Source organism: Anomalospiza imberbis, chromosome 6 (genome assembly GCF_031753505.1).
Source record: "Anomalospiza imberbis isolate Cuckoo-Finch-1a 21T00152 chromosome 6, ASM3175350v1, whole genome shotgun sequence".
In the NCBI taxonomy this organism is placed as follows: Eukaryota; Metazoa; Chordata; class Aves; order Passeriformes; family Viduidae; genus Anomalospiza; species Anomalospiza imberbis.
Window position 1 is genome coordinate 47,663,451 of NC_089686.1, and position 27,377 is coordinate 47,690,827.

Sequence of the window (27,377 nt, forward strand, 5' to 3'; positions counted from 1 at the left end):
AAAATAGGGGAAAAGCAGTCTCTTTTTGCCACAAGCATTGTTGAGTTCTGATGCAAATTCCATGCAAATTACTGACCTTGGAAACACTATGGGGGCAGTCTTTACGTAGGCATGAACTATTTCTCCAATGTATGAGGCATAAATAGTTTTGGTTTTGGCATCAGACAAGCATGAGTGTTTTTTTCACATTACATGTTTCTGGAGAAAATACATTTATTGAAGTCAATGCCCAAAAATCTCCTTTGGAGTTATTCTTCACTAACCTTTTCCCGACAGATTGTCTATCATTTTTCCAAAGTAGTTGGTTGTTTTCTGAGTTAACTTTAGTGTTAGCACTAGAAGATGTAACCTCTATATGGATGTGGTTAAGGTGGCTTTGAAAATAACAGGGAAGATGGGTGTGTGATGATCCCATGAAAGGAGAAACATCTATACCTCTAGGCATGAAGACATCTTCTAAACTTCCCTTGTCCTTCCCCACCTTAGATTAAGTACTTAGCATCCTACTTTTGCTCATAGAAATATGCATTTAGAAATTAGTATAATTAATGAAATAGTTCTATTCAAGATTCTTCAATTTTAAGATATATGCGTGCTGTGATTTTTTTTTTTTTGACTCATACACACCCTGTTCCCCATCAATTTCAGTATATTCCTAAGCATTCTTTTTGGTTGATTGAATTGCTTATCTCACCTGATCTAGTGAAGTGCAGAAACGTTAAACATTTGCTTTTTGAATGATAGGGAATTATAGTCACGCTTACCTACAAGGTCTTCTCTCAAGGAAACACAGCAACAACCAGGCTTTTATTTATGGCAGATGGCAAATTTGCTGAGTTTTACTGATGGCAGTGGGAGGGAGGAGGGGACCAAATAATTCTTTTTCTCCCCCTCAAATGCAGCAACTGGAAATATAATCTGCAAAGAAAAAGTATCTCAGAATAAGGGCAGAAATTTTGTTCCCATTTCTTTTTTCTGTATGAAGAAAACACAAATTGTAGCCTGTATCCTCCAAATGTTTGGGGTTTGGTTTGGTAGTTTTTGTCAGATTTTATCTTGGAATTCTGTATGATTAAAAAATAAGTTTATAAAGGAGAGTCTGTCAAAATCTTAACTGCAGTGGTGCTCCTGGTGCTACTGCAATTTTATATGTGTTTCAATATAGGTTGTACATAATTTCAGTATTTGATATACGCATTCCTAAACATTAAGTATATCCTATGAAAAAACAGCACCTCATAAAAAGGGATCATTTTCATACTAATGTATTTAAGTTGTTCAGAAACTAACTGAACTCACAACTTATTTCCTGAGGCAGGATTTGGGGATATATTTAATTTAAATGGGGCAGTCATAGTGAGTTAGGAATTGTGAAATGACCACTATGTTTACCGCTTAAGAGATGCAAAATGGTTAATTGATACATGGAGTCCTTGCCAAGTAAATTCTCACATGTTGCATTTTGCATTCTCAATAGTTGGATCCAAAAAGTGATCTGCACATGTTTAGAAGCTCAACTTCAGTTCTTCTTAATTTATTGATAATTTTCACCTTTTTTTTCTTCTCCCCCTAAAGACCTAATTCTGAAACAGGGGTCACAGCGATATTTTAGTGGGGATTTATTCATAAAAGACTTTTCACTACAGTAAGCCTGGAGGAAGGGCAGAAAATGAGTGTGAATTGCCAGGTTTCTCATCACATCACTATCAAGGTTTAAAAAATCCTGCAAGTGTTATCACACTTATGTAAAGAATAAAAGCCAGGATTTCTTTTTCAGAGAGTTTTCCATCAACTTTGATTTACAGAATTTGTGGTGACTGGAGACAAAAGAGCTTGGTGTGATAGCAAATTATTTGTTTGACCTTCTCCAGGCATGTGAAGCAATTTTTTTCACAACTGCCATGTAATTTTTGAAATTGTGAAAGACAGAGTTGTGAGATAATCTGTTTCTCTGAGATTGTGTATATTAAAGAACTTCTGTCCTCATGTGAGAAGATAATGGTCAAGAAATTATATTCATAATGTTGCACCCTTGAGATACTATAATGAAATTTGAAATAAATGCAATAATGTTAAATCAAAGGAAATTTTCAGTGAAGGTTAAACCTTAAACCATTATTCAGGTGTGCTCTAGTGATTCATATAGATATAAGATTTATGTTCATCAGAACTTGAATTTCCTGTGCTTTTTATGTTGTTTTTTGGGAGAAATTAACACTCTTCAAGAAGATGCATTTCTTGAACTGCACTTCCATGAGACTGAGGTGCATGCGTGGTTGATAAACCTTTTATTTTAAGAGGATAAGGGTGATTTCTCAATATCTCTTCTGCCTCGCCATCCCTGTGTTTAAGGGTTCCAAGACAGGGTGAGAAGCGTGTTCTCTTGCACTGATTCCTGGCTGCCTCACAGGACAGCTTTAAATTAGTGCTTCTTCTTTCGTTTGGCTGTGTTCCTTTCCATCATCCATTTCATCAGTGAAACTTGCCTTGGTGTGTATTGCAGTCTAATAATGACCTTCCTTAGGGGCTGTCTGGCCTTGTGCCACGGGCAATCAAAGCGTCATTACTCGATCGTAATATGAAAGTTGCCGTATCTCATTGCAGTGATTAGGAAACTTCAGAGGGAGAGGAAGGAGGAGGAGGAATTGGATCATACTGTGATAGAGAGGATATATCATGGAAGAGAAGTAACTGTGTAGGGTTTGGAATCTGGCATATGTTACTCACATTGGACAAAAACAGCCCGTAATAGTTCAGACAGTTTAGCAATAAACATTTTTAATTTATCAGGCAGAATTGAGATCGTTAAGAAAGGAGGTTTTTGTTTTCAGAAGTGCTGCGTGCCCCTCACAGCCCAAGTCTTTGGGCAGAGCAGGTACTGGGGGCTGGTCCAGCCCCAAATCTGAATTCCTGTACTAACAAGTTGCTGCCTTCTTTAGCCTGAGTGTTACAGTCACAAAATACAAAGTAAGACCAAACTGTCATGCAGAGTCACTCTAAAGCTGATTGTGTATCTGGGAAATACCAGAGGAAACTTAGGAACCTGGCTTGCTTAAGTGGCTTTGTAAATCCTGCCCGGCTGTCTAGTTCAGCGTCTATAAGCACACAAGTGCTCTTATGTTTAATCTTGCTGTCAGAACAGCAGTTTATTTCACAAACCATCACATAACATGTCTCTTTCACACTTTAAGAAGAAATATATGAGTAAGTAAATCTCTGTAACTAATACAAACATTGTTTTTGTGTTTTGCTTCAGCAAAAGGGCTTTGCACAGCAGTAGATGAGGATACAGGGTCAGGAGTGTACAATAAGATTTCTGAGAGACTCACAAAAACTAGCATCGTGCACATTGAGTTAATGGAGTCTTGTCATCACCTGTAAAATTTCTGTCAGCACACATCTGTGTTAGATTGAATTTCCCAATAAACTGTGTTAAAATTGACAGGGCACAAAAGGGTTTCTATGTGAAATACAAAGACGTGAGCATTAAGAATCATGGTGTTTCCAAACTGTCATCTCAGAGAATTGTGTATCCTCAGGAGGGAGATGGGCAGTTTCTGTAGAACTGTACTTGAATTTGACAATTCTGCATGTTAAAAAAAATATTCTAAATAAAATCAAATCACTAAAAAAGCATCTGACTCTTGACATTGGCACAAAGGAAAGGAACTTTGTCTTCAATTTCCATGAGCATCTATAGCCTGCTGAATATAACATGCAGAAATATCTGTGTCACTGAGAATGGAGGCCTAGAATAAAAAGCAGTTTAGCTAGCTTTGGCTTTTTCTGTGCTATAAACTGCTTACTAACACAAAAGCTGTGAGTGACTTGTTGGTTCCAGGCTCTCACATGTTGGTATTGCAGTTAAATGCTGTCAGAGCACAGACCTATAGACAAGTAACAAGGGGTTATTTTTTTCACATGGAACAATTGCCCTGCTCTACTATTTTTGTTCTATTTTTATGACCATAAATATTGTCAAGAAAGACAGGAAATTTTATTGAAACATAAGAAAAAAAAAACTTCTACTTGCTCAAACAGAGTGGTTACCCAGGTTGGTTGTGGAGTCTTCCTCCTTAGAGCTATTCAAAACCCTGAGTAATGTCCTCCAGCTGACCCTGCTTTGAGCAGCAAGGTTGGACTAGAAAATTCTCCAAAGATTCCTTCCAGCCTTAGCTATTCTGTGGTTCTGTGAAAAAGCATGCTTCTCACTTAATTTTTTTATGCTTTTTCTTTTAGCTCCTCTATAATACTATGAAGTTATTTGAGTGTTTTCACTTTTAAACCTCTGTGTTTTCTGTGCCACTGTTTTTATCATGTAGTCTTCCTAGGGATTAAGAAGTAGCTGTGTGTCTGCCTCCCATCATTATTGACCTGGAGACTGGTGGACTGCGATTGGGAATGGGGTTTATGTGTCTCTGGAGAGGTCCAGAGTGTGACACTGGAATAATACTGAAACATCAAAGGGATATGAGTTGTTAATCTAGTACCTGGGTGAAAATTGCGTGTGAAATTAAAATATTCAAGTTTCATTGAAGTAAAATCCAGTGTTTAAGCATTAGTGAAGTTTTGCTCAGGAAAACACTTCTATCAGAAAAGAAAGGATGTAGTAGAGAGTGAATGAGATGTAAGGTGTTTTTCTGATTAAAATGGGTACATTTGATAGCCTTTAAAATATGCCTCTGGTTATCTTTTTTTTGCATTTGCCCTACTTAAGGTGGTGATGTGCTCTAAATTAATTTTTGAAAAATTTTAAAGTCTTGATATGAGATATGCAATTTGTTGATAGAGGAAAGAGACAAAAGGTTATGGTGTTTTAGGAATGCATAGTCCTGATATGGTGCAGATCTGGTTTCCATCTTTATTTCACTGAAATGAGCAAGGCTGTTCTTTAGGCAGAGGGGCTTCTTTTGTCTAAACCCATGAAACCAATTTTTTTTCCCCCAAAATTTGACTGTTGTGACAGGTGTGTTACAATGGTTGTACACAGAAAATCAAGCTCTGCTACTTTGTGGGTCTTCTATTAATTTTCAAAATCATTATGTGTTTCAAAATAATTGATTTCCACATTCTGTTGTCTTATTCCAGCTTATTAAGATTCAGTTTTAACTAATTTTCCTGCCACAGTATTTCTGGTTTTCTATCTGACTTTAAGTTTCTCCATGGTGTGTTCACTGTGCTCCTGCAGTGCTGGCCCCTGGCTCGTACCCCACTGAGATAAGAGGAGGTGGGAATTAATTGCTCACCATGGTTGTTTGGAAGTCTTTGTCCTTGCCATCCAACTGTCCTCAAAATGGCTTTCTTTACGTTAATCCTAACAGTGAGATTGAGAAATGCATTTCTAATACTTTTAGAACTGTTACTTCAGTAAGAGAGAATGTGCCAGGTGACAAGTGAATATCAATATAGTGTTCTTTAAAGTGCTTATGTTTGGATGGGATGTGAGCACCTTCTGTCTCACCATTCACTCTAAAGTAGAATAGGCTTTCTGTGTTTTATTATATCTTGGGATGTCCCAAGCACAAGCAGTATCCTCACAGAACAGCGCAATTGCTTTGGAGACCAAACCTTCAAACCCTGCTGTGCCCCTTCTCAAAGAAAAAAAAACAAAACTAAAATGCAAAAAACAAACAAACAAAAACAAAAACAAAAAAACCAAAAAACCAAACAAAAACCCAAAACCAAAAAAAAAAACACCAAAAATCCAAAGCATCCTAAAGACAGGCATTGTGCCAGCCTAAAAAGGCTGAGAGCAAAGCAGAAAAATGTCATAGAACCTCCTGTATAAGCTTTTAGGCTAAGTCTTTTGCCATGTTGATTTTATAGTGTTTGGGTGCTGTTCTCAGAGATGAGGGAGGGGCCAGGCTGTTTTCTACCTGCTCCAGCCCTTCTCTTTCATTCTTCCCCAGTATTTACTTAGGTTCTCTCTTTAGTAAGCCAGCATTGAAATCTCACTGTACTTTTACTTTATTTTGCAAATACCAGCTTAGACCAGGAAGGCCAGAAATGAAAGTAACGGCAGCTGTCTGTTGTAGGACCAGGAGATACAAACACACTTGTGAATACGGCCCTGCAAGTCGCTTTTGCCCTTCATCCCAGCCCCCCCAACACACACACACACTTTTTTCAGCTCATTGAATGTTATTTGTGCCTGTGCATGGAACAGGTGTCTTTTGTGAACTCCTTAAATAAACTGAATTTAGAAAAAAAGATAGTGATGTCAGTTTACACAGGTGCAGACATCATTCAGGAGAATGCTATTTGCACACAAACACACTACTGTTTACTGTCTGCGCTGCAGGCAGAGCAGTGCCAGAAGGGCACTGAAGCAAGATGGAGCATGGTTTGCTTTGCTTTGCTGCTGTCGATTGATGTGAACTTTCATAAAGTTCCCTCTCGGTGGGGCAGAGTCTTTTTTGCTCTGTGAAGCATTAAAAAGTGGTCTCTCAAAGAGTGACTCAGAGGAAAGCAGAAGCTGTTACTAATCATGATATGTGAAACGGAATAGAAAGTGTGCCTTTGTGACTCCTTCTGGTTTTGCTTTGGAGCTTAGCAGGAGCTTTGCATTTGATTTTGTTTGGTTTTTGCCCTTCAACCCACATTATTGGGGGGAACATGCTAGGAACAATTTTCTTAACTTGCATCTCTCGCTGTGTGAAAATGCCCAGTGGTTGTCTTTGCGATAGCCCTGCCCACACCAAAAAGACCCCATCTTAATTGCAGATGACCCATGAGCAAAGGAGCACTGGGCATCACCCAGCAATGTGCATTTGCCTCCCACAAATCCAGTGGCATCCTGGCTGCATCCAAATCACCGTGAGCAGCAGGTCTAGGGAGGGGATTCTGCCCCTCTGCTCTGCGCTGGTGTGACCCCACCTGGAGCACTGCATCCAGCTCTGGGGTCACAGCACATGGACCTGTGGGAGCAAGTCCAGAGCAGGTCCACCAAGTTGATGAGTGGGATGGAGCACCTCTCCTATGAGGAAAGGCTGAGAGGGTTCTGATTGGAGAAGAGAAGACTTCAGGGTGGTGACCTAATTGCAGCCTGAAGGACGCCTACAGGAAAGATGGAGAGGGACTATTTGCAAGGGCATGTAGTGACAGGACAGGGGGAAATGGCTTCAATCTGAAAGAGCAGGTTTAGTTTTAGAGTAGATATTATGAAAAAATTCTTTACTTGTGAATGTAGCAGGTTTAGTTTTAGAGTAGATATTATGAAAAAATTCTTTACTTGTGAATGTGGTGAGGCACTGGCACAGGTTGTCCAGGGAATTTGTGGATGCCCCATCCCTGGAATGGGTCAAGGTCAAGTTGGATGGGGGTTTGAGTAACCCAGCTTGGTGGAAGGTGTCCTTGCCTGTAGCAGTAGGGTTGAAACAAGATGTTCTTTAAGGTCCCTTCCAACCCAGGCCATTCTCGGATTCATAGCCCTCTTGAGCTGATCATACTTGTCCAGTCCCCAAGGTAGCAATGAGCACATCTTGTGTGTCAAAAGAGCAAGTACTCCTGCTTGCAAAACTGCCTTATATAAACCACACTCTGGGATATCATGGCACAGGATCGTTTTATTGATGCAGCTTCAGATAAATTAATTTTCCTCAGATTTCCCAGCATTGCTAATGTCCTGTGTAGCTGACCAGAGCCCACAGTGGTTGGAGCTGCAGGATCCCTACCTACCCTGGTATCTGAGCAATACTGGGCCTGTCTGCCACATGCTGTCTGTGGTCTGTGTGGAAGGAAAATGAGCTGGATGTGTCCAAGATATCTTGTTCATCACATACTTAAATAAGAGCAATGGTGAGATTCTCAGCAGGAGCCTTTTCCTTTGTGTGTGTGTGTATATTTATTTCAAATTTTGAGTGAAGGATGTCGCCAAAAATGACAGATTTTTCTGTGGCAAGAAAGCCCACAAGCTCTAAATATCAGCCAGTGCCCCTTAGTTCAACTTTCTGACAAAAGGCATGCTTGCCACACCCTCCTACATACTGTGTAATTTTTTCCCTAACTAGAACTTTTTGATATATTTCTTCCATTGGAAACAGTGCATTTGAAAAAAAAAAAAAGAAGAAGAAGAAAAACTTTTGCAAAATCAAATTAAGAACAGATGTAGCTGAGCAATACTTTTTAACCCAGGAGTAATAAATGTTTGGAATGGACTGCTGTGAAGGTTATTAAGACTGAAACACTGGGGTCATTCAAATAAGAGCTGAGAGCATCTAAGGGGATGGAATTGGAGTAGAAAAGAAGTGGATAACTGAATATGATCCACTGTGTTCTTGATGATGCATAACACCCTGTGCACTTGTTTTATGTTGTATGACTTGAAAATCTATCTGCATTGGTTAAACATATACTAAGGATTATGCCATGGTAAAAGCTATGGAAAGTTGATTATAATAACAAATGCCAACAATCCTGTCTCTGGACTGCATCAGTTGGGAAAAGTTGCCTGAGGAGAAGAGCTGTTTGATTTTATTCCTTCTCCAATCTCATGGAGGACAAAGATGTGACAGCTTGAAACATTTTTAAACATTTAAATTTTATACTGGCTATGGTTACTGAGGAGAGATTTAATAAGCTATAAGGAACATCAAGTTTTGTGGAAAAAATAATATTCTATGTGCAGTTTAAGTCCATATTGAATAGATCATTGCAAAGATGGGAAGTAGAGGCTTGTGATGGTCTCAATTGATGCAAATAAGCAACAAGAAAAGCCTTACACTCTGTGCTTGTGTCTGGTATTCCAGGATTGTTATCAGATGTTTGTCTAATTAAACAGCTGGGAAAGCTACTGCATATAAACTCTGGAGCCAGCTCACACCTGCATTTTTCTTGACTTTGCCAATGTGGTTTTTTTCTCTCAGTCAGTTTCGTCTAACAGGTGGTTATTTAGTATTATTTCTATAAATAGCATGCTTGTTTGCATGTGTAGAACCTGAGAGAGACTTGTCAGGCATCCATTTCAAAACACCAGTGCTTAGCAGGTTGATGTTAAGTGTTTCATGGCATGCACTGGCTGTCCTTCCAAGAGAGAAGGCAAGGGAAGGGTAAGAAATCTTTTCAGGATTTTTTAATTGAGCAAACGATACTTTGATTCTAAAGCCATCAAAGAAACCCAGAAGAACCTCAAACTTTGAAGTAGAAATGAGAAACTTTGTGCACAAAAAATAGCAGGCTATGAATTGACATCTACAAAGCTGAAGCTGGAAGCAGAAGTTTGGGGGTTGTATTTCCTGGGCACATGCTGTCTTGTAAAATGTGTTTTAATCTGGTAGATAAGTAATATGTCTTAGTAGGCAGATGTCTAGAGTTATTTCCTGTAGCTTTATAAACCAAAAGAGGATAACAAAGTAAGAAACACCATGGCTAAGTCAGTAAATCCTCAGCTATGCCACTTTCAGTTTTTGGGGTTTTTTTTTTGATGGCTTATTTTAATACTTTGGAAGATAGAAGAAAAATGGAGACAACTTCCCTGTTGTACAGAGTTCCCAGAAATAACAAGTGTCAGTAGTGACTCACCCAGGAGTTTCAGTTATCTACCTTATAAATGGCATTCTAAGTGTTAATTAAGCCTCACAATTCTATGAGATAAATATGTCTTTTATTCCAATTTAAAAGGTTGAGTGGCACTAAGAACCCAAAGATTACATTCTGTTCTCTTCTTACCTAATTGTCCTCCAACCTGGGCCTACATGCAGTAGAAGAAATTAAGAAACACTTCTTTGAGCCTGAACAGTGGTTACTTGAGAAAATGACAATTTCTTTCTAAGCTGTGCACTCTTCTGTGCATCCCTATTGAGTACCTGACATAGATCTAAATGCTCACGATGCTCAGAAACCCTAAACAGCTTTTCCACTGCAAACATCATTTATCAAAGCTGTAATAAGGGCAACTTGCACAAATGACTTGAATACAATGGAAAGTCTGTAAGCTTCCACCGCCTCGGTGAAGTTGTTTCCAAAGTTGTTATAAAACAAAGAGTAGCTTTCCCTTTTATTTTCTTGCAAGGATCTCGTTGACTACTACAGACCTGAACTTTGACCTTGTAGGCTATTGTTCTTACCAAATTATAAAATATTTATGAGTGGCTAAAAGACACAGCCTTTTTTGTTTTCTTATAAGATTCTCACAGCAGTGTGATCAATTTTTTTTCCTAAATCGTGAAGGTTTATTATGTGAGGCATTCTGCAGCTAATGGTTGCACTAGTAGAAATAACAAAGGAAAAGCAGCAAAGATCAAGATCTGCAAATCACACAAAGCCTTGTCAAGTAGCAAAAATCTTCGGAGGTGACTTCTAGTAATGAGAGAAGTCAGAGTGCCTTGACAACTTGCTGCCTTTGTTCCTGTTACAAGACAGTCCAATGCCCCTATATCAGACCTTTGTTAGCCCAGCTCTCTCTCCAAGGGGTACCTTCCACATGTGCCTTAGCCCTGGTAAAAACAAAGGCTACTTGACGTGACCTCTTTTCCTGTGCACATTTTAGCCTGGAGCCATTGGTCCAGCCTGTCTTAACTGATGACAGTCTTCCAGGTGCTGTTCTGATCTTAATCTTCTGGCTGAACCACAGGCCTAGCATGGTAAGCTATAAATCTCCCCAGGTCACCGAGAAATCTGCTGGTGTCATTTCTAATTGACCTCAGGGTAAAGAGACCAGCTTAGTTCTTAATTTCCTCGGTTTACAGATTCACAGGCTGGCCTTTCCAAAGCAGTGCTCATGACTTTTCAGTAATAAATTACACTGAAAAGCCTACAGCAACAATAATTTATTATTTTTCTGCTGGTCTTACAACAGATGTTAATTGGAGGAAAAAATTATTTATAGAAAGTTTCAATGGAGTATTGGGAGAAAAAATAAATTGCATTGGAAAGCCAGCGTTTTCTACTGAGCACATTCTTTTGTGTAAAAATATTTAGAATTTTCTCAGGCTATAGTAAGAAGAAATAGACTGGCGTATTGGAGGGAAAAGCCAGTGGTTGCATAGTGGGACACCTTGCTGTGTATTTCAGGATGATGATTGCTGAATAGCTTGGCATTTTTGTGCTGGGGGTTGCACTCACCTGCCCAGCTCTAACAGTTCTTTTAACTTGTGGTAGAGCTAATAGGTTATTCTCTAGGTGTAATATAATGAAAGGATATGAGGAAATACTTAACATCCAATAGAATAGAGGTTCTTGGTCAGTTTTACATGAACTGATCTTTTGATAGAATAAGAAAAGGTTTTGCTCAATCCATTACAGTACTTGAAATATAATCAGCAGTTAGGAACTGATTCAAAGCTCATTGAGTCATTCCTGGTAACCTTACTGTCAGCAAAACCAAGAGATTTTCAATTTTAAAAGGTGTTTTTAGATGCATCAATCAGTTTTTTTTTTTTGCAAAAGGAGACTATAACTAAATTAAGGCACAGTTTGTTAGCACAGACTTGCTGTTAAAATCCTTTGATAATAATTTAAATAATTAAGTCTTTAATACTTTTTTCTTTCTACAAGCCTTCTGAATATGTAGGAATTTCAAATAAGTTAAATGTTATTTTGATGAGGGATAAGCCAATACTGAAGTCCTCTAAGTCTGAACAACAATTTCATACTTAGTCACAATTCCTGGAATTCCTGGAAAATTTCAGAATTGTTAGCTCTGATTCTCATCAGACTATAGTTTTAACTAACACTGCATAACAAATATCTTACTTTTTGCCCATTTTCCAGTGCTGTTCTGGGCTTAGTTACTGCTTCTGAACTAATCCTGAATAACATTATTTTCTAATCTTTCCCAAATCCTTTGGAAACTTTTCCAGAAGGCTTTTTGGGAAAGCTGTGCTGTGTAAACATTTCAAAAGTGAAACAAAAGAATTTTCTACCCATTTGTGAAGAATGAAATACTAAGCGCGAACATGGTACTTTTATCTAGTAAATAAGGGAAGCATTTTGGAAAGCTGCTTTTTAACTGTTCTGGTTTACAATATCAGCTTTATGATATCTCTAAAACATAATTTAGCACCTTTCAAAAATACAGCACTAATTTCCTGATAGACAAATGAACTTCACTATTAGGTTTGTTTTGGGAAAAATGACTCATTTATTCAGTTCACTGCTACTGACTGGTTTTAATTTGTTATTGATTCCTTATGGATTGTCCAAGTCACAAGTTATTTCTTAAGAGTTGTGCCACTATTTAATTTGGCATTTCTGACCCAAGCTTAGCTCATACACGAAGCTGTGGATTTAAGACACTTAAATTAATCAGCGCTCAGTCTAGTCTCATACTTGTGGATTACATTTATATTCCAACAACATTACTGGAATGGTCTAACCAAGGCAAAAAAATAAACACACTGAGCCAGGAAAAAATAAAACTCATCTTTCAGCCCTCTTTCTGCTCTGTATGATCACTTTCCTCTAAATTAATTCTGTAAGAAACTTGTTTTAGAGAAATGTGCAGCAAGGTCAAGTCATGATGTCCCCTGGGGCAGGGAGCATGGTGTGGAACCAGCACATATGCGAGAATGCAGATCCATGTCACGCTCTGAAGTAAACGTCTGGTTCCTTCCCAGTTCTTCTCAGAGGGTTTGTCAGAACTTTACCATGCAATTTCTGTTTTTCCATGTTATTTCCTATAGTAATTGCTGCAAATACCTGCTTAATATTTATATGATTACAGTCTGCTTTTATCTGAGACACACAGGAGTATATCCAAGATATTTTATATCCCATATGAAGTCCTTGGTTGTATCTACTCAGACTGTTTTCCTGTTATGTTTTCTAACAGCTGCATGTTGAATATTAAGTATCAGCACAGAAAACAATCAGGAAGATTGCAGCCAGTCATTGCTATAACTGTCCCTTAATTTAAAATTTTGTAAGGAGATTTTTGCAAGTTAGCACAAAGAAAAGAAAATGTAGTCTGGTCACATGCTGAAGCACTAGCAGAGGGCTGAGAAATAATATGGATCTTAAATAGCAAAATCAAGTTACCTTCAAATATAGAAGAAGAAAAAGGTTCTAGAAGTCAAGTGGTTTCCTTACAGCTATTTTCCAGCTAAGAAAATTCTTCCCAATTCCTTGATGTTTGATGATTCTAATATGTGTGTGTGTAGAAATGACACAGACATCCTTACCATCACCAGCTCCAGCACTCCTTAATAATCTGTGCTTCTGCTTCTCCTGAATTTAGATCATGTCAAAGGCATTAAGACACCAAAGTAAGTGCATATTTAGTTGGATAACCAAAAATAGTCAGTTTACTTAGGTTTTCAGCTTGCTTGGAAACAGATTATTGTAGGCAGCTCTGTGCACTATGCCACAAGCTGGTATCTGCCTTCTGGAGGTGAACGTGCTGTGAATTCCAAGAACCTTGTCTGACTGCACAGCTTTATGTTGGTTGCCCTAAGTTCATATTAGAAAGAAAAAGGTGTTCTCATCTGAGAAATGTAGATGAGTGTTGCTGCTTTTTAGTGCTGTCAAGGAATGCTCCCAGAAGGACCTGAGTTTCTGTATTGATCTGTATTGATCTGATGACAAAATCATTTCCCTTCACTTAAAAAGGAAGAGAGTTGCAAGCAATCTCCTCAATGTGCATTTCTATTCACCCAAACCTGCTTGAGTGAGGTGGGCAGAATTCAGGCAAAAACCCATGGAGTGTTGCCTCATCCCCATCAGTGTGTGTAGCTGTAGTGAGGAAAACACCTACCTTGGCCCATGAGCACACACACACACTCACAGCCTGCCAGGGGTCTGACCTCTCCTCCTGCAAGATTGGAGCTTGGAGGAGAAAATTCCCTCTAAGGAGTGAACGTAATGACATTGTGATCCCTTGAGAAATGCTGTTGTAAGCCTGCCTGGATTCTCACACTGTTTGTATTTTATTTTTAGCTTTGGCATTCTTGAAGATTAATAAGCATAATGTTGCCGAAATTGCTCTTCCAGTGTAATGTTACCTGAATAAAGTATTAGGCAGTTGAGTAATGAAGCTGAAATGGTAACTTAGGAGAAGCACATGCTACAAATGGCAGCAATTTGTAGAAAAAGGCCTGTTTTGGTTTTGTTCTGCTGGTGGGCTTTTGGCTGGTTGTTTCAGAACACTTGCTAGCTAGTGAGGCACAGAAAAGTGTGTAAAAAAAATTGATGGAGTGTTTCCTTGTAGTGGGACTCAAAAGGGAAGTACAATATATAGGTAAATTTCAAATGTACTTTTCTGTTACCCTGGTCTTATACTACTGGAGCACTGTAAAAGAAGACTTGTACCTGTAATGTCTGCTGCATAAGCCAGAGAACATCTGTTCCTAGGGGTTTTTTTTAAATATTTAATAGCACTTGAAAAAAAGTAAAAAAATCTTTCCACACACATTTTCTAATTCAGTTTAAGTTTCTATTTGTTCCTATCTACTGGTTTTTACAATGCAAAAACCTCAATTTTCTGCTACCTTTATTCTTAATAAATGTCACGTGAGATTTTTTTTTTGTTACTGTATTATAGGTACACCTTAAAAAAAGAAAGAAGAAAATCTAGCGGTGTAAACCTGAACCTGCCAATTATTTCTGAGAAACTTAACACAAGAGACTTGTTTGTAAATGTTATGAATGGTACTCAATGAAAACTTTGTTTGATTTCACTTATGTTTAGTATAATTTGTTCTGCTCTAGGGCATCCTGAGAATAGGAGATTGTACGCAAATGAATACTGAGTGAAGCAAAGATCATTAAGAGAGGAACTGGGGGGGAACCACACATGCTGGACACAATTATGTGTGTGTGTGTTATATTATGCTATCTTGGACACATCAGCACTGACTGCTTTGTTCCTTAGAATGACCTTTGATCAAGAGAGACTGCATGTGTCTTTGGTCATTCCCACATCCTAGGCTACTGTAGATGAAGGGAATTTCTGTGGTGTCTTAACTATAATCTCACTGGGAGCTGCCTCATTGTGTGCAAACACTCTGGTAGATGTCTGCCTTGTTGGAAGTTTACAATTGGAGGAAAGGATGGTGGCATTACCTCAAGCATACTAGGCATTGTGCCAGTGTAACTGAGCAGATGGTGACCCGTGGGTCATGGGACTATATTTCTGAGATAGATGGGAAAGGAAATTCTACAGTTTGCAGACCAGATGGAGAGTTCTCACAGTGCTGGCTATAAGGAGTGTATCTACACGTGTGTGTGTGTGTGTGTGCAAGAGAATGTCAAAACAGAGTAAATTACCGAGTGGATATTATTAAGTGTAGGAGGAAAAACTTATCAGTGGTTTTTATGCAAGACGACGTCAAGCAATAAAGGTATTTCGTGTGTTAAATGCAGCATTCCCAAGTTTCCTGCTAGTTTCTCTGCTTCACTCTTTTTTACATTATGCAACATTTTAATGAATTTTATATAAAATATCTGTAATTAAAGAGCCCTATTGTTCTTATTCCAAAAAGATAAGTGATTTGCTTTCTCTCTAGTATTCACTTTATCCAGTTTTTTCTTTCAAAGTGGTGTTCATTTAATAAATAATTAAGTGGTGTTCCAAATAAATTACTTTTTTTTTTTTTTTTTTTTACCAAGAGGGCACCAGGTGCAAAGTTTCTTTACCTAAAAGGATATTCTGTCTGCCAGATTATCCTTCTTTCCTCTATTATTATTTCTTGAAAGTTTTTATGTGCTCTCAGTTGCGTCACGTCATGGGTGCTTGCAAAGCAAAACAGATATTCTTTACTGCTGTAAAGAGAGTTCGACTTCCAAATATCAACATCTGTATAGGTTTTATTTACACTGAAAAAAATTCCTGCTACATTGATCTGAAAATATAAGAAAGTATTGAATCTCTGGGAGCAGAGTATGTACTGCACTAGATCGACTAATAGGTGTCTGACAGGTTTTGTGTATCACAAAATAATACATGTATCACTAAAACAGGGAAGAGAGGGGTTTCTTTTTCAGAGAAATTTCCTTTGACTCTCGTTTAATGAGTCCATGTCTTAGTACATAATCCCTTAGCCATTCCAGGAAGGAAAATTCAGTTGTAGGGTCTCTTTCTCAAGATTGAAATTGCAAAGAAATCAATTAGGAGAACCTCCTTCTGGTCTCTCTGCAATAATTGTGACCACAGGAAAGGGCAGTTATTGTGCATTGTTCAGAGTTTAAAAAGAAAGTCAAGTCTTGAGCTCTTTTTCCTTAGAGCTTTGTTTTCCACCTGGAATTAACTTTTAAAGACAACAATTCAAGAGGAACCTAAGGAATCCTTTAAAGAATGAAGAGCATAAAATTAATGAATATTCAGAAACATAAGCTATAAGGTAGAGCATAAAGTTCTGTTTGCTGTTATGTTTCATCCTTCATCTAAAAAAGTGAAGCAAGGGGAGATAGTAGTAGCTGTGCTCTCCAGTCAGTTAAAAGTATATACTATAAAGGAACTGCAAGAACAGGATTTGCCATGGAAATTTCTGAAATATATTGTCTAGAGAATATTTTTTTCCCCTTCAGTTTCCTTAAAGAGCAGTATTCACTCAGATTTGGATATGCTGACATATTTTATTAGAAAAACTTGAGAATAATTTTTCACCACTGTGTTCATTTTTCCTCTGAATTTTACTGGCATTTAACCCTGTTCCTCAAAGGTAGCTCTGTGCCTTTTAAACTCGTAGAGTGGTAAAAGCTTTAAGGGCAGTTGTAGAACTGGATTCATCTCCATGCAGTTTTCTTTGTGCTGTGCAAATTTGGGAAAAGGAAGAGGGAAATTTGGCATTCGGTACTCAGCAAGAGGTAGGAGTCAATAGTAGAATTTCAAAGCCAAGGTCTGGTCAAGGTTTCATCAAGTAGTCATGTTCTTAACACCAGGCACCTTTAGAGAGATCCGTAGGTGCCTACCTATGGGACAATATCAGTACAATGCTGGCTCATCCATGTGACAGACTTTTAGGTGTGCAGGTCACATTTATGGGCAGAGACTTTCACCTTTTACACGCTTCTGAGATAAGAAAACATGTCACCATCTGAGATCAAGATGCCTAAAGAAGTGGTACCTGTCTCTCTGTGTCTGTCTCTCTAATCCCATGGCCACAGGTAGTGGAGCACGTGCCTAACTTTTAAGCAGGAATGGTCTCATTAACTGAAATGGGACTGTTCATGTGCTTATAAGTCAAACATATGTTAAAATGCTTGGTTGAACTGGGGCCCAGATTTCTATTTTTATGGAAAATTCGCATGTGCAAACAGTAATAACATAATTAATCTCTTTTCATGAAGTGTTGGTTTTAATAATTTGACTTGGGGCTTATTGTGCATAGTACTTTTCATCTTCAAGGCCTTTTGCAAACATCAGTGTAGGGATTTAAATTGGGTGTACGATTGTGAAAATTGCTCAGTCTTATATCTGACTTTGTAACTCTGTACCTTCACATTCTTGGCAGGAGGCTTCTGCCATACAGCTGGGTTGGCTCAACCAGGAACTTTGGCTCAGTCTCCACTTAGCACCTTGGCAAATTATCTCCCAGGTGAAACTTTGGAGGTTGTAAGCGGTTTCAAACTTCTTCCAAGTCCAGATTTTCAAGTTAATGACTTCATTCACCTCTGAGTGAAGCAGAGGTGGTGATGTAGGCTGTGTTTGGCATGCTTGGCTCTTATCCCTTCCTTCTCTTCACCGCAAGCAACTCAGAAATCAGTGAAGGACCAGAAAAGCACATTTAAGGTACAGGCATAATTCTTGTTGGCTCCAGAATGGCTTGAAGTACGTGCTCAAATCTCAGTGTTACCTGTATATTAACTCACCACAGCATTTATGTCAATGTGTAGGACCTCAGCATCTGAGGAGGGAGGACTAATTCCAAACACATTTCCAAGGCATGAGAAGCATTTGAGGTACAGTGATACTGACCGTTGATTCCACTCATGATGCTGCCATGGAGAATATTTTTCCTCACATAAGGCCTGGATTGCAGAGATCTTTGCATTTTCTTCAGGGACTCGAGAAAGCTCAGTTATTCTCCAGTTGGGTTAGCTGACCTGCTGTAAATGAGGTCTCTCATTCCTGCAGGGTGTAGCCAACCTCACACAGCTGATCCCTCACGCCCTCCATGGTAGGATGGGAGAGAGAATCAGAAGGGTAAGTGTGGGAAAGCTTGTTGGTTGAGGTGAAGACAATTTAATAGGTAAAGCAAAAGCCACAGGTGCAAGCAAAGCAAGGAATTGATATTGATTTCCCCCTTCCCAAGGGCAGGCAGGTGTTCAGCCATGCCCGGCACAGCCGTGTTCCATCACACGTAACAGTGACCGGGGAAGGCAAACACCATCGCTCCAAACATCTCCTCCATTCCTTCTTCTTGCCCCCTTTATAACTGAGCCTGATGCCATGTGGTGAGGAATGTCCCTCTGGGCAGCTGGGGTCCGCTGTCCTGACTGTGTCCCTCCCAACTTCCTGTGCTCTCCCAGCCTCTCCACTGATGGGGTTGAGAGGCAGAAAAGGCCTTGGCTCTGTGCAAGCCCTGCTCAGCTACAATGAAAACATCCCTGTATTACCAGCACTGTTTCCAGCACAAATCTGAAACACAGCCCATATTGGCTACTATGAAGAAAATTAACTCTATACCAGCCAAGACCAGCATCGTGTGACCTTGGTTTTTTCTCTGTGAATCTCAGGAGTAGCAGGTAGGTGAGAGAATTTTTGGGTTTTTTACTCCCCCAAAGAAGAAAATGTCCTTAAAAGATTTTTGGTTTATGCAGTTGTTTTAAGCAAGAGGGCTCCTCCTACTGTTGCAATTTCCTTTTTAAAGGAAGATGCTCAAGTTATTCACTTCTGTCCCTTTTTAGAGTAAAAATTCACATCAGTTCACCTTTCAAAAGAAAAAGTACTGTCTTTCCTCATTTTCCTGTTCCTGACAGGAAAGAGATTGTGTTTTATGGAGAAGGCACCTTTTTCATGTGGGTGACTATGAAATACTCAGGTATTTCATAGGTGAAATACTGAATTTCATAGTGAAATACTCAGGTGACATGGCTTCCTTATTGAGTTGTGTGTTTCCTGATGGTACCTTTAGAAGATACAGCAGCTGAAATATAGGGAAAGCCCTCTTTTCTCTCCTGCTGTCATCCTGAGTGATGACATTGCCCAGTGTTGCTTTTTCTCTTCACCTCTGCTGGAGGTAAGGGAGATGTTCAACTTGTGCCACAGTTGAGCACATTGCAAATGCATGAAATGAGTCAAAATATCATATGAGGGAAGGGAGTAATTAAAGTGCTGCAGTTGCAAACAGGCTGATCCTGTAAAAAGATGAACTCCAGGTTAGAGGAGGTCCTGGATTTAATGGCGTGCTAGGGTTCATGGCTAATGTGTGTGCTGCTGTGCTGTGCTTAAGCGATATACGTGGGAACTCCTGAAAGATCCTCTTCACATAACTAATAAGCCACTAGAAATTCTTTAAAGGATCACACCATTTAAATAAAAGTATTGCCTCATTAGGAATATCAGAAAATAGAGAGTCTGAACAGAGATGAAAATGGAGCTTGTGACTTAACAGTGTAAATGCAAACCTAATTAGTCTGGTATTTTAAAGTATTAACAGGGAGCCATAAAATAAGATGGATTGGAATGAAGAAATTTGTTGTAAAGAAATTACTGGATAGTGACAAAAGCCCAATTTATTAACACTCCATGATGTGGAAACAATGAAAAGGGTATTAATTACTTTGCTAGTACTGATTTTGCACCATTGCCCAAAGTAATTGGTTTATTGACCTCTCTTTAATCCTGAATAATTCAAAAAATTAATTTCAATGCCAAAAATTCAGTTCTGTGCAGGAATGAGTTCCGTGAAGGAGATAGTTACTCATAAATAGTACAGAGTGAAAAAATCTTTTATAAATAATATATACATTTAATAGTCTAAAATATTTTAACTATTTACAAAAAAAATATATACATAAAAAAAATAAATTACAAACACAAGTGTTTTCAAAGTGATGCATATACTGCCTTGCTGAAGTTGGGAGAGGCAGAGGGGAGCTTTTATAGAAAGTAAAAATAAGGAACTTTCTATTAGGAATTAATTGTTAGGAATATGTACTTAGAGTTACTTGAAATTAAAAACTGAAATTAGAAAAGCATAAATACATCTTCTTATAGCCAATTTTCCTAAAAGAAAATTAATCTGGCACTGATTGAACACTAAAGCCCACATATGCAGTTCTAGGATGCAGAGATTGTTACAGATACACAGCCAGGTGTGTTTGAAGCAATGTATCATTTGTACTCAGGGTCAGATAGAAAAGAATTGATTAGCAATTTGTGACAGAACGAGACCTTTTTTTAAACTAGTTTTACCATAGTATCTTATTTGTTTCTTTGTCACAGTCATAATGAACAAGGATGAGGACTTTAATGATTATATCTTTGGGGTGTCAGTCTTGATAGGCACCGAAAAGACTGATAGCAAACAAGTAAATTTGGCTTCTGTTTAGTTTAGCATGCATTAAGAACAAAAAAGTTTGTGGTTAACAGCTGGAAGTGGGTGAAACCTCTCTGGAAATCAATGTAATTACAGTAGACAAGTGGTCAAAACACACCCTGTTAATATGTCCAAGTAGGAAGGCACGGGATACAATGCAGTGTGTACTGCTGGTGTATGTAAGGTTATAGTTTGGTCCATAAAATTCAGTATAGTCACTTTCAGCTATAAAAAAAAAACCAGCAACTATCTAAGCAGCAATATTCCTTCTTTGAATGTTGTTATTTCTGGAATGTCTTGCACTCGAATTAGGACACTCTATCCAGGCTGTTTTAAACTTGTTTCCTCCAAGAATGAACTATATAACCAAGCCTCAGTCTAGTAAGTCTATTCTATGTGCTCAAATACCTTAGAATCATAGAATGATTGTTTTGCCTTGGCTCAAGCAGCAATCAGTTGTCATTGAATCATAAAATAGTTTGGGTTGGAAGGGCCCTTTAAAGGTCACCTAGTCCAGACCTCTGCTGTGGACAGGGACACTTCCACTCTACCAGGTTGCTCAGAGCTCCAACTTAGCCTTGAACACTTCCAAGAATGGGGCATCCACAGTTTCTCCAGGCAACCTGTGCCAGGGCCTCACCACTCTCATAGTGAAAAATTTTCTTTCTCTTCTTCTTCATCTCTTGTCCTGTTTTTACTCTTTACCTTCATTAGGAGACTCCCGCCTTCAGGTGTCAGTTTACATTTTATGGTTTATAGTATCCCTATAAAATAGTGATGTAACTTTATCATGAGAAATATGACTGGTTCTTAGTCCTGACAAAGTTTATAACATTTAGCTGGTTAGGCAATTTGCCTACATTTAATGTTTAATCTGTAAGTGTTCAAAAGAGTTTCATTAAATGACATGATCAACTAGACTGCAAAATCTGCAATGTTCCTAGGTTTGGAGAACCCTCTCATTTATGTTTTATTTCATTTACCTTTTGTGTCTAGAGAAGAATATCAGAAGGTACTTAGTGCTTCAGGTCTCTTGGGGTGGATTTGCTGACCAGGATCTTGTCTGCACTGCTTGGGTATTTTGATGAGCTATTTACTTATAAATCTGTAGTACATAAAGCATGTAATCTTGTAATGGGAGAAAATCAAGTCTACTTACATACTTTGAAAATTGCAAGAGAAAGAAATGTTTTTTCTGCATTATTAAAAGAGATGGTAGGAGAAACTGCCTGTTTGTTAATTTCCTCCAGTTTGTTACTTAGTTGTTTAAGTATTATATTGACATTTAACATTTAATTGAAACTGTGGTCAGACATTCTTCACTTATTTTTGTGTGGGGGAAAAAAGAGTGAAAACTGCTCCAAAGCAGATTTTTTGGATAGTCATGTTTTTGGATAGGTGAATTTTGGTCTTCATGATGGTAGCTGTTATTTCCATATGCCTTCTCTTTGGCCTCTGTGTTTAGAAAAGAAAGGTGCTTAGAAAAGGAACAGTCAATTTAGTTTTCTATTCAAACAGAACACTTGGATAAACTATTTAGCTCTGACTTTCATTTATCCTTTCATAAAGGATGGAGAGGACTTCATGCAGGAATGCTGGTATTCTGTTACAGAGTAGCTTAGTAACCTAAATTTTCCTAGTGAGTATTCCTGCAGAAACATTCACATGCTGCATTTTATTGTCTAGAGGAGGTAAGCTACACTTGAGCAGTATTAAAAATAAGAAGTGTTTTCAGGTTGGGTGTTTTGGAGTGAAGCAGAGTGTGAGTAAGTGTTAGATGCTGAATTTCTACCTGCTATGTGAGGGATGCAGTGAATAAAGGTTGTTTTAGTATGCCTAACTCTTCAAACTGGCCCTGCAGCATCAGAACATGACTGGTGTTCCTACATTCTGATATATTCTTCCTTGAGATCCCTGCTGAGAGCACTGTGTGTTACCACATAAATGTTTTTTGGGTTTTTTTTTTTTTTTTTGGCTTTTTCATATTTAGCTCAGCTGGTTGTTGGAGGCAGCCTTTTTTCTGCAAAATTTTTAGAGCATAATAAAGCTTTTATTCATAGGGGAGGGAACTTGATGTTTTCTTTCTTTGGCAGAATTCAGTAGTCACTCACCAGTAAATCTAAAGTAAAAGCAGACGCATGCATATATTGAAATGCCTCTGTACCCTCTGTGCCTGGGTGCCTGGGGAAATCGGCTGTATCATGAGCAAAGGTGGTTGGATTCAATTTGGACTGAGCTGCTCAGGAGTGAATGTCCCTCCAGTGCAATGCTGACAAGGATCTATGTGATGCTAATCCAGTTTGCAAGGTGACAGGTGTTCTTAGCAAACTCGCCCCTGGGCACACGTGCACCCCTGCACCGACCGCTTGAGAAAGAAGCTGAGGCCAAAATACGCATAGAAACTGGCCTCGTTTTCCTTTAAAATGTGTTCCAGAGAAACAATAAGAAGTCAAAGAAAGAATGAATTAAGTAAACAGTAGAATTCTTGTTCTCATTTTATGCAGAAGGAATTAGGCTTTGTGCTATTTTTTTTTTAGAAATGCGGTGAGTCAGCACCTGTTTCCAAAAATTTCACCACAGAAAAATGGAAAAATACCCAGTCGACTTCAAATCAGATAAGTGCATTGCTAGAACCAGCTCCTGGCCATAGGGATATTTGAAATCTCAAACTTCACAGATCTCAGTGTCTAAGTAAGCCTCAGAATTTGGGTTTATTGGTATAAAATTTGATCTTCTGTAGTTCACCATTGAGGATGGTGTACCATTTAAAAACTTGAGGTAAGAAATATGTAATAAATGTAAATCTAAGAAAATGCAGATCTCATTGTCCCAAGAGAAGTTCCTCTCTCTCTCTCTCTCACACACACACACACATTCTTCTGCATTTTGTCTTTTCTGGTGGATCAGGAAACCAGAATCTCCCAGGTCTACTGATTTCTACTCCATGCCTTGTGTGGGTACTGATATCCTTCTGCTGTGCTGGCTCTGAAAACATGCCACAGTAATTCAGACCAAAATAATTTAATACTTTTATACTAATATATTAGTACATCACTGCACATTACCACCTCAGCTAAAGCACTAGTTTCGAAAGCTCAACAAAAAGAATTTTCTCTCCGTTAATGAGTTCAGTGGTAGCTAAGCTTGTTAGGAGACTTTTAGATGATTTTGTAAATAGAAAGGCTTTAAAAGGAAAATGTCTACAAAGCTGTTCTAGATTCCCTCCAACAAAGAGACTGTATCATTCATTTCAAAATGTTAATTTTTTTTGTCTCTTAGACTTCATTTTGGTCAAGCAATCCCATATAAGTCATCTCAGTGCAACCATTATTTATGGCTAATAATCTCCTTTAGCTGCCAAACCGAAACTAGATCTCCTTCACTCTTGAGCTGAAAGCGCTTTTCTTTCTACAATGTGCTGGAAATGTGCCAATTTACCAGTTCCATTAACTTAATGAGGTCTGACAGCCTGCAGCAAATTTTCTCATAATCTCTCCTGGATTTAAATTTGGTGCTGCACAAACAACTGAGTATGACCAAGTAGTAGTTTTTTAACTCTGTATATTCTAAACAAAATTCATTACTCAGCTTAAATACAAAACAGGCTTGAGTCTTTCTTATTTTTTGGTGGGCATTTTTTTATTCATGCAGCAATTATTTAATTTATTGATAAAACTTTTAATATTAACAATAATCTGAATGTTGTATTTGTGTTGATCTGTTAAACATCAGTATTAAAACTTCAAGTGCAAGTGATTTCAAGTGTAGTGCTGTTGGTGGTGAGAGAAGGATGGTATTTATTTATTTTTATAATACACCTGAATAGTTATATGAGCTGTGAGGTTATGTCATGATTTTCACAGACTAATAAATAATCACTCTTATAAGGTCAACAGTAGTTTTAATGCAAGGTTAATCCTTAGCTTCTGTTTCCTAATACTTCCAATGATTACTGTTCACTGAAGGCTGTAATATGTTACTAAATTCACAAGAAACTGAATTGCTTGGCAAATTAAATGGGACAAAAGTAAGGTCTTGATTTCTCTTGCTTGAATTCTACCTTCCTACCAGTGGCAGCCATATGCTGAAGGCAAAGCTGAAAATATGGTTAATTACTCATTGCAAGAATAGTGGGGTTTTTATTTGTATTTTTTAAGTACATCAGGTTTCTCTAAATCTGTTAAAGAACTTCAACAGCATGGCATTGCAATAGCAAATTGCTACGTTACACTTTAAAAGTGAGCTTGCAACAAAGGGTTTATCTGAATTTAGAACGGTCAGGGCTGTCTCTATTAATGCTTGCACTGTGCCGTTGTTTCTCACACCAGCATTTCCCAAGAAGATGAAAATTTTGTCTTGAAGTGCTTTGGATATTACAAAATCTCAGTACTTGGGGTTGGAAGCATGTTGGAGAAATACTAAATTTGAAAAGTACCTTAAGTAAAAATAGGCCATGTTGGGCTGCCTCTTCATCTGGAGGGTCTCCTTGCATGGGCTTTGTGTGATTTGTATTTTATCACTGTTTTTGTAAGTATTAACTTCACTCTATAAATATTATCAGGCTGAAAATTTATACTTCAGCCCACACCACAGTCTTTTGGTTAACATCAAATTCTGCAAAATTAAAGTGTAAGTCCTCTGTTTAATATCTTTTTTCCTGAATTAGTCTTTTGGTGATCTGTTTCTGGTTTATGACAAGGGAAAAAGCCTCTGGCCTCATCCCTGCAAATCTTTCAAGCGTGTTTTACCTCATGTGAGGTATTGCCCAGTGCACTCAGTGGAGGTGTTCATATACTCCTAGCAGCATGAAATTGTCACTGCAAGATTTTTTTAGCTAAATCAGAATATTTTCTGTTTCTGACTCCTAGAGAGACTCATTCTCATATAAACATCAAATTTTCATGTGTGGGAGATTTGAACTACTGTTTATATTTAGGTAACAAATTAGTGCAAATAAGTTGAAATTAGAAATTCAACCTACATGTACAGTATTATATGAAATGAATAATAACATCTTACTCTTCATACTGGTAGCCATGGTTTAATGCTGAGACCAGGGAATTCACCTGGATGTGCCTTTTTTTACATATCTGATTCCAACATACTGACCATATGACCATCTAGAAAAGGTTTTAATTCTATGTTCCTCAGCCTTCCCAGATTTTTTTTTCCCCCCACTCTCAGGCAAGATCTTTCTTGAGGTCTTGAATGTACTTGGTTAACCTTAAAGTCAGAGTTTTAAAAACTATTATATATTTTGTTGCAGTTGTGATATCTTGTGCTTACTCAAGCAAGTGCATTGCACAGTCTGGGGAAAAGGATGTTTCAGGGGTGTGGAGGGGCTTTGTGTCCTGCTGAAGCATTGAACAGTCTTGTAGCAAGGCTGGATGTTTTGTGCTGTATTTCTGAAGATATTCTGTCAAATTCCTCATATTAGCTGAATGTAAGCTGTTGGAGATAAAGTGAATATTAAAAGAATGGTTTTTTTTTCAGGGCATGTACCCTTGAGACAGGCAGGTACTGTTAATTCTCCCCAAACATCAACATAGCAATAACAAGTAACCAGTGTTTAATGCCATCTATATATCAGGCAATTGTGCTTTGGACTAATGAACTTAGACTGTAGCATGAATCTAACATCAGTGAGCCTGGTGAGGCTGGGTTCCTGGCAATGACCCTGCTTTTGTAAAAACAGTCATTTTTAGAAAATGTGTTGTTTTTTCCACATAATAGCAAATTTAAATGGAAATCTGTATAACTGGAAAGCTTAGTTAGGAAGCCTACATTAAATACAAAAAGTGAGAGAAATAAAATGTGAAAAGAGTTGTTAATACTTAGCAGCTGTAGTGAGATCTCTCTAAACTCTTTTCTGTTTTAATATAGATTTTGTATTCTTCTTGTCATTGTTCTATAAATGGTCGTATAAATGTTGCCATTCATAGGCAGACCTTTGCTTGTTCCTTGTGCCTTTATAAGCAGAGATACACAAATATTTTGATGTATGTATATATGTTCATAAATGGGGAAATAACCTGACTTATGTTTGTGCATTTACAATGTTTGCCTTACACTTTAATTCATTGTGCTTCTAGGAAATTTTGATCTTGAAAAATGTTAGTTCACCAGTATAAACCTCCCTCGTGTTCTCATTATTGATTGGTCCTTCTTAAAATAAAAGAGGAATATGTTCAAATAATTTCATGGGACTCTGAATTTTTGGCTTTGCCACAGACTTCCTGAGTAGCCTTGGAAAAATTGTTTACTACACTATGTTTTGATAGGGGTCAAGAAAAATGTGGTTCTGGGAAGCAAGAAAGTATTAGGTTATGTTTTCTCAAGTGAGAGGACTCCATAATAAATCTGCCAAACAAGTCAGGCACAGCAACTTGTAATGAACCCTGATTTGTAAGTACTGTTTAATGGGATGAAGTTGTCCTCACCAGCAGATCAGAGTATTTGTAAGAAACTGCACTTTGACATTTTAGAGACAACCTCAGCAGATGTTCAGGCAGCTGTCCAGGTGTCTAAAGATAATAGAAAAAATTCCAACCCAATGACATCAGTAGCAAAACTTTTATTGACTTCAACAGGCCAAGATTTTACCCTGTCATATCTGTGCTAACCCTTGTGAAGGGACAGCTCTCCACAAATGGATAAAGAAGAGAAATAATTTTAGGGCACATCCTCTTGTATTATATCATCTCTGCCTTTTATGTTCCCTTCAAGAACTGGTGTGAATGCATATTTGAACATTTACCTTTAGTAAATATGTGAGAGAAACACACATGTGTGTGAGAAAAATAAAGCATAAATGGCATTTCCTTGACATTCTCTTGGTTCTTTTTCACTGACAGGTAATACATGTAATACTTCCAGAATATTGATTTAAGCACTGTCAATGCCAGCATCTATGTTGTAATTTTTCCTGTTTAAAGACAGATACCACTATGTTTGATATCT

At 38.0% G+C, this 27,377-nt stretch overlaps 1 protein-coding gene across 6 annotated transcripts in view; it reads left to right on the forward strand.

Moving 5' to 3' along the window:
• The window catches only part of KCNQ1 (potassium voltage-gated channel subfamily Q member 1), a 329,508-nt gene that overhangs the window by 176,269 nt on the left and 125,862 nt on the right, over positions 1-27,377 (forward strand). The gene's annotated exons all lie outside the window — the stretch shown is intronic.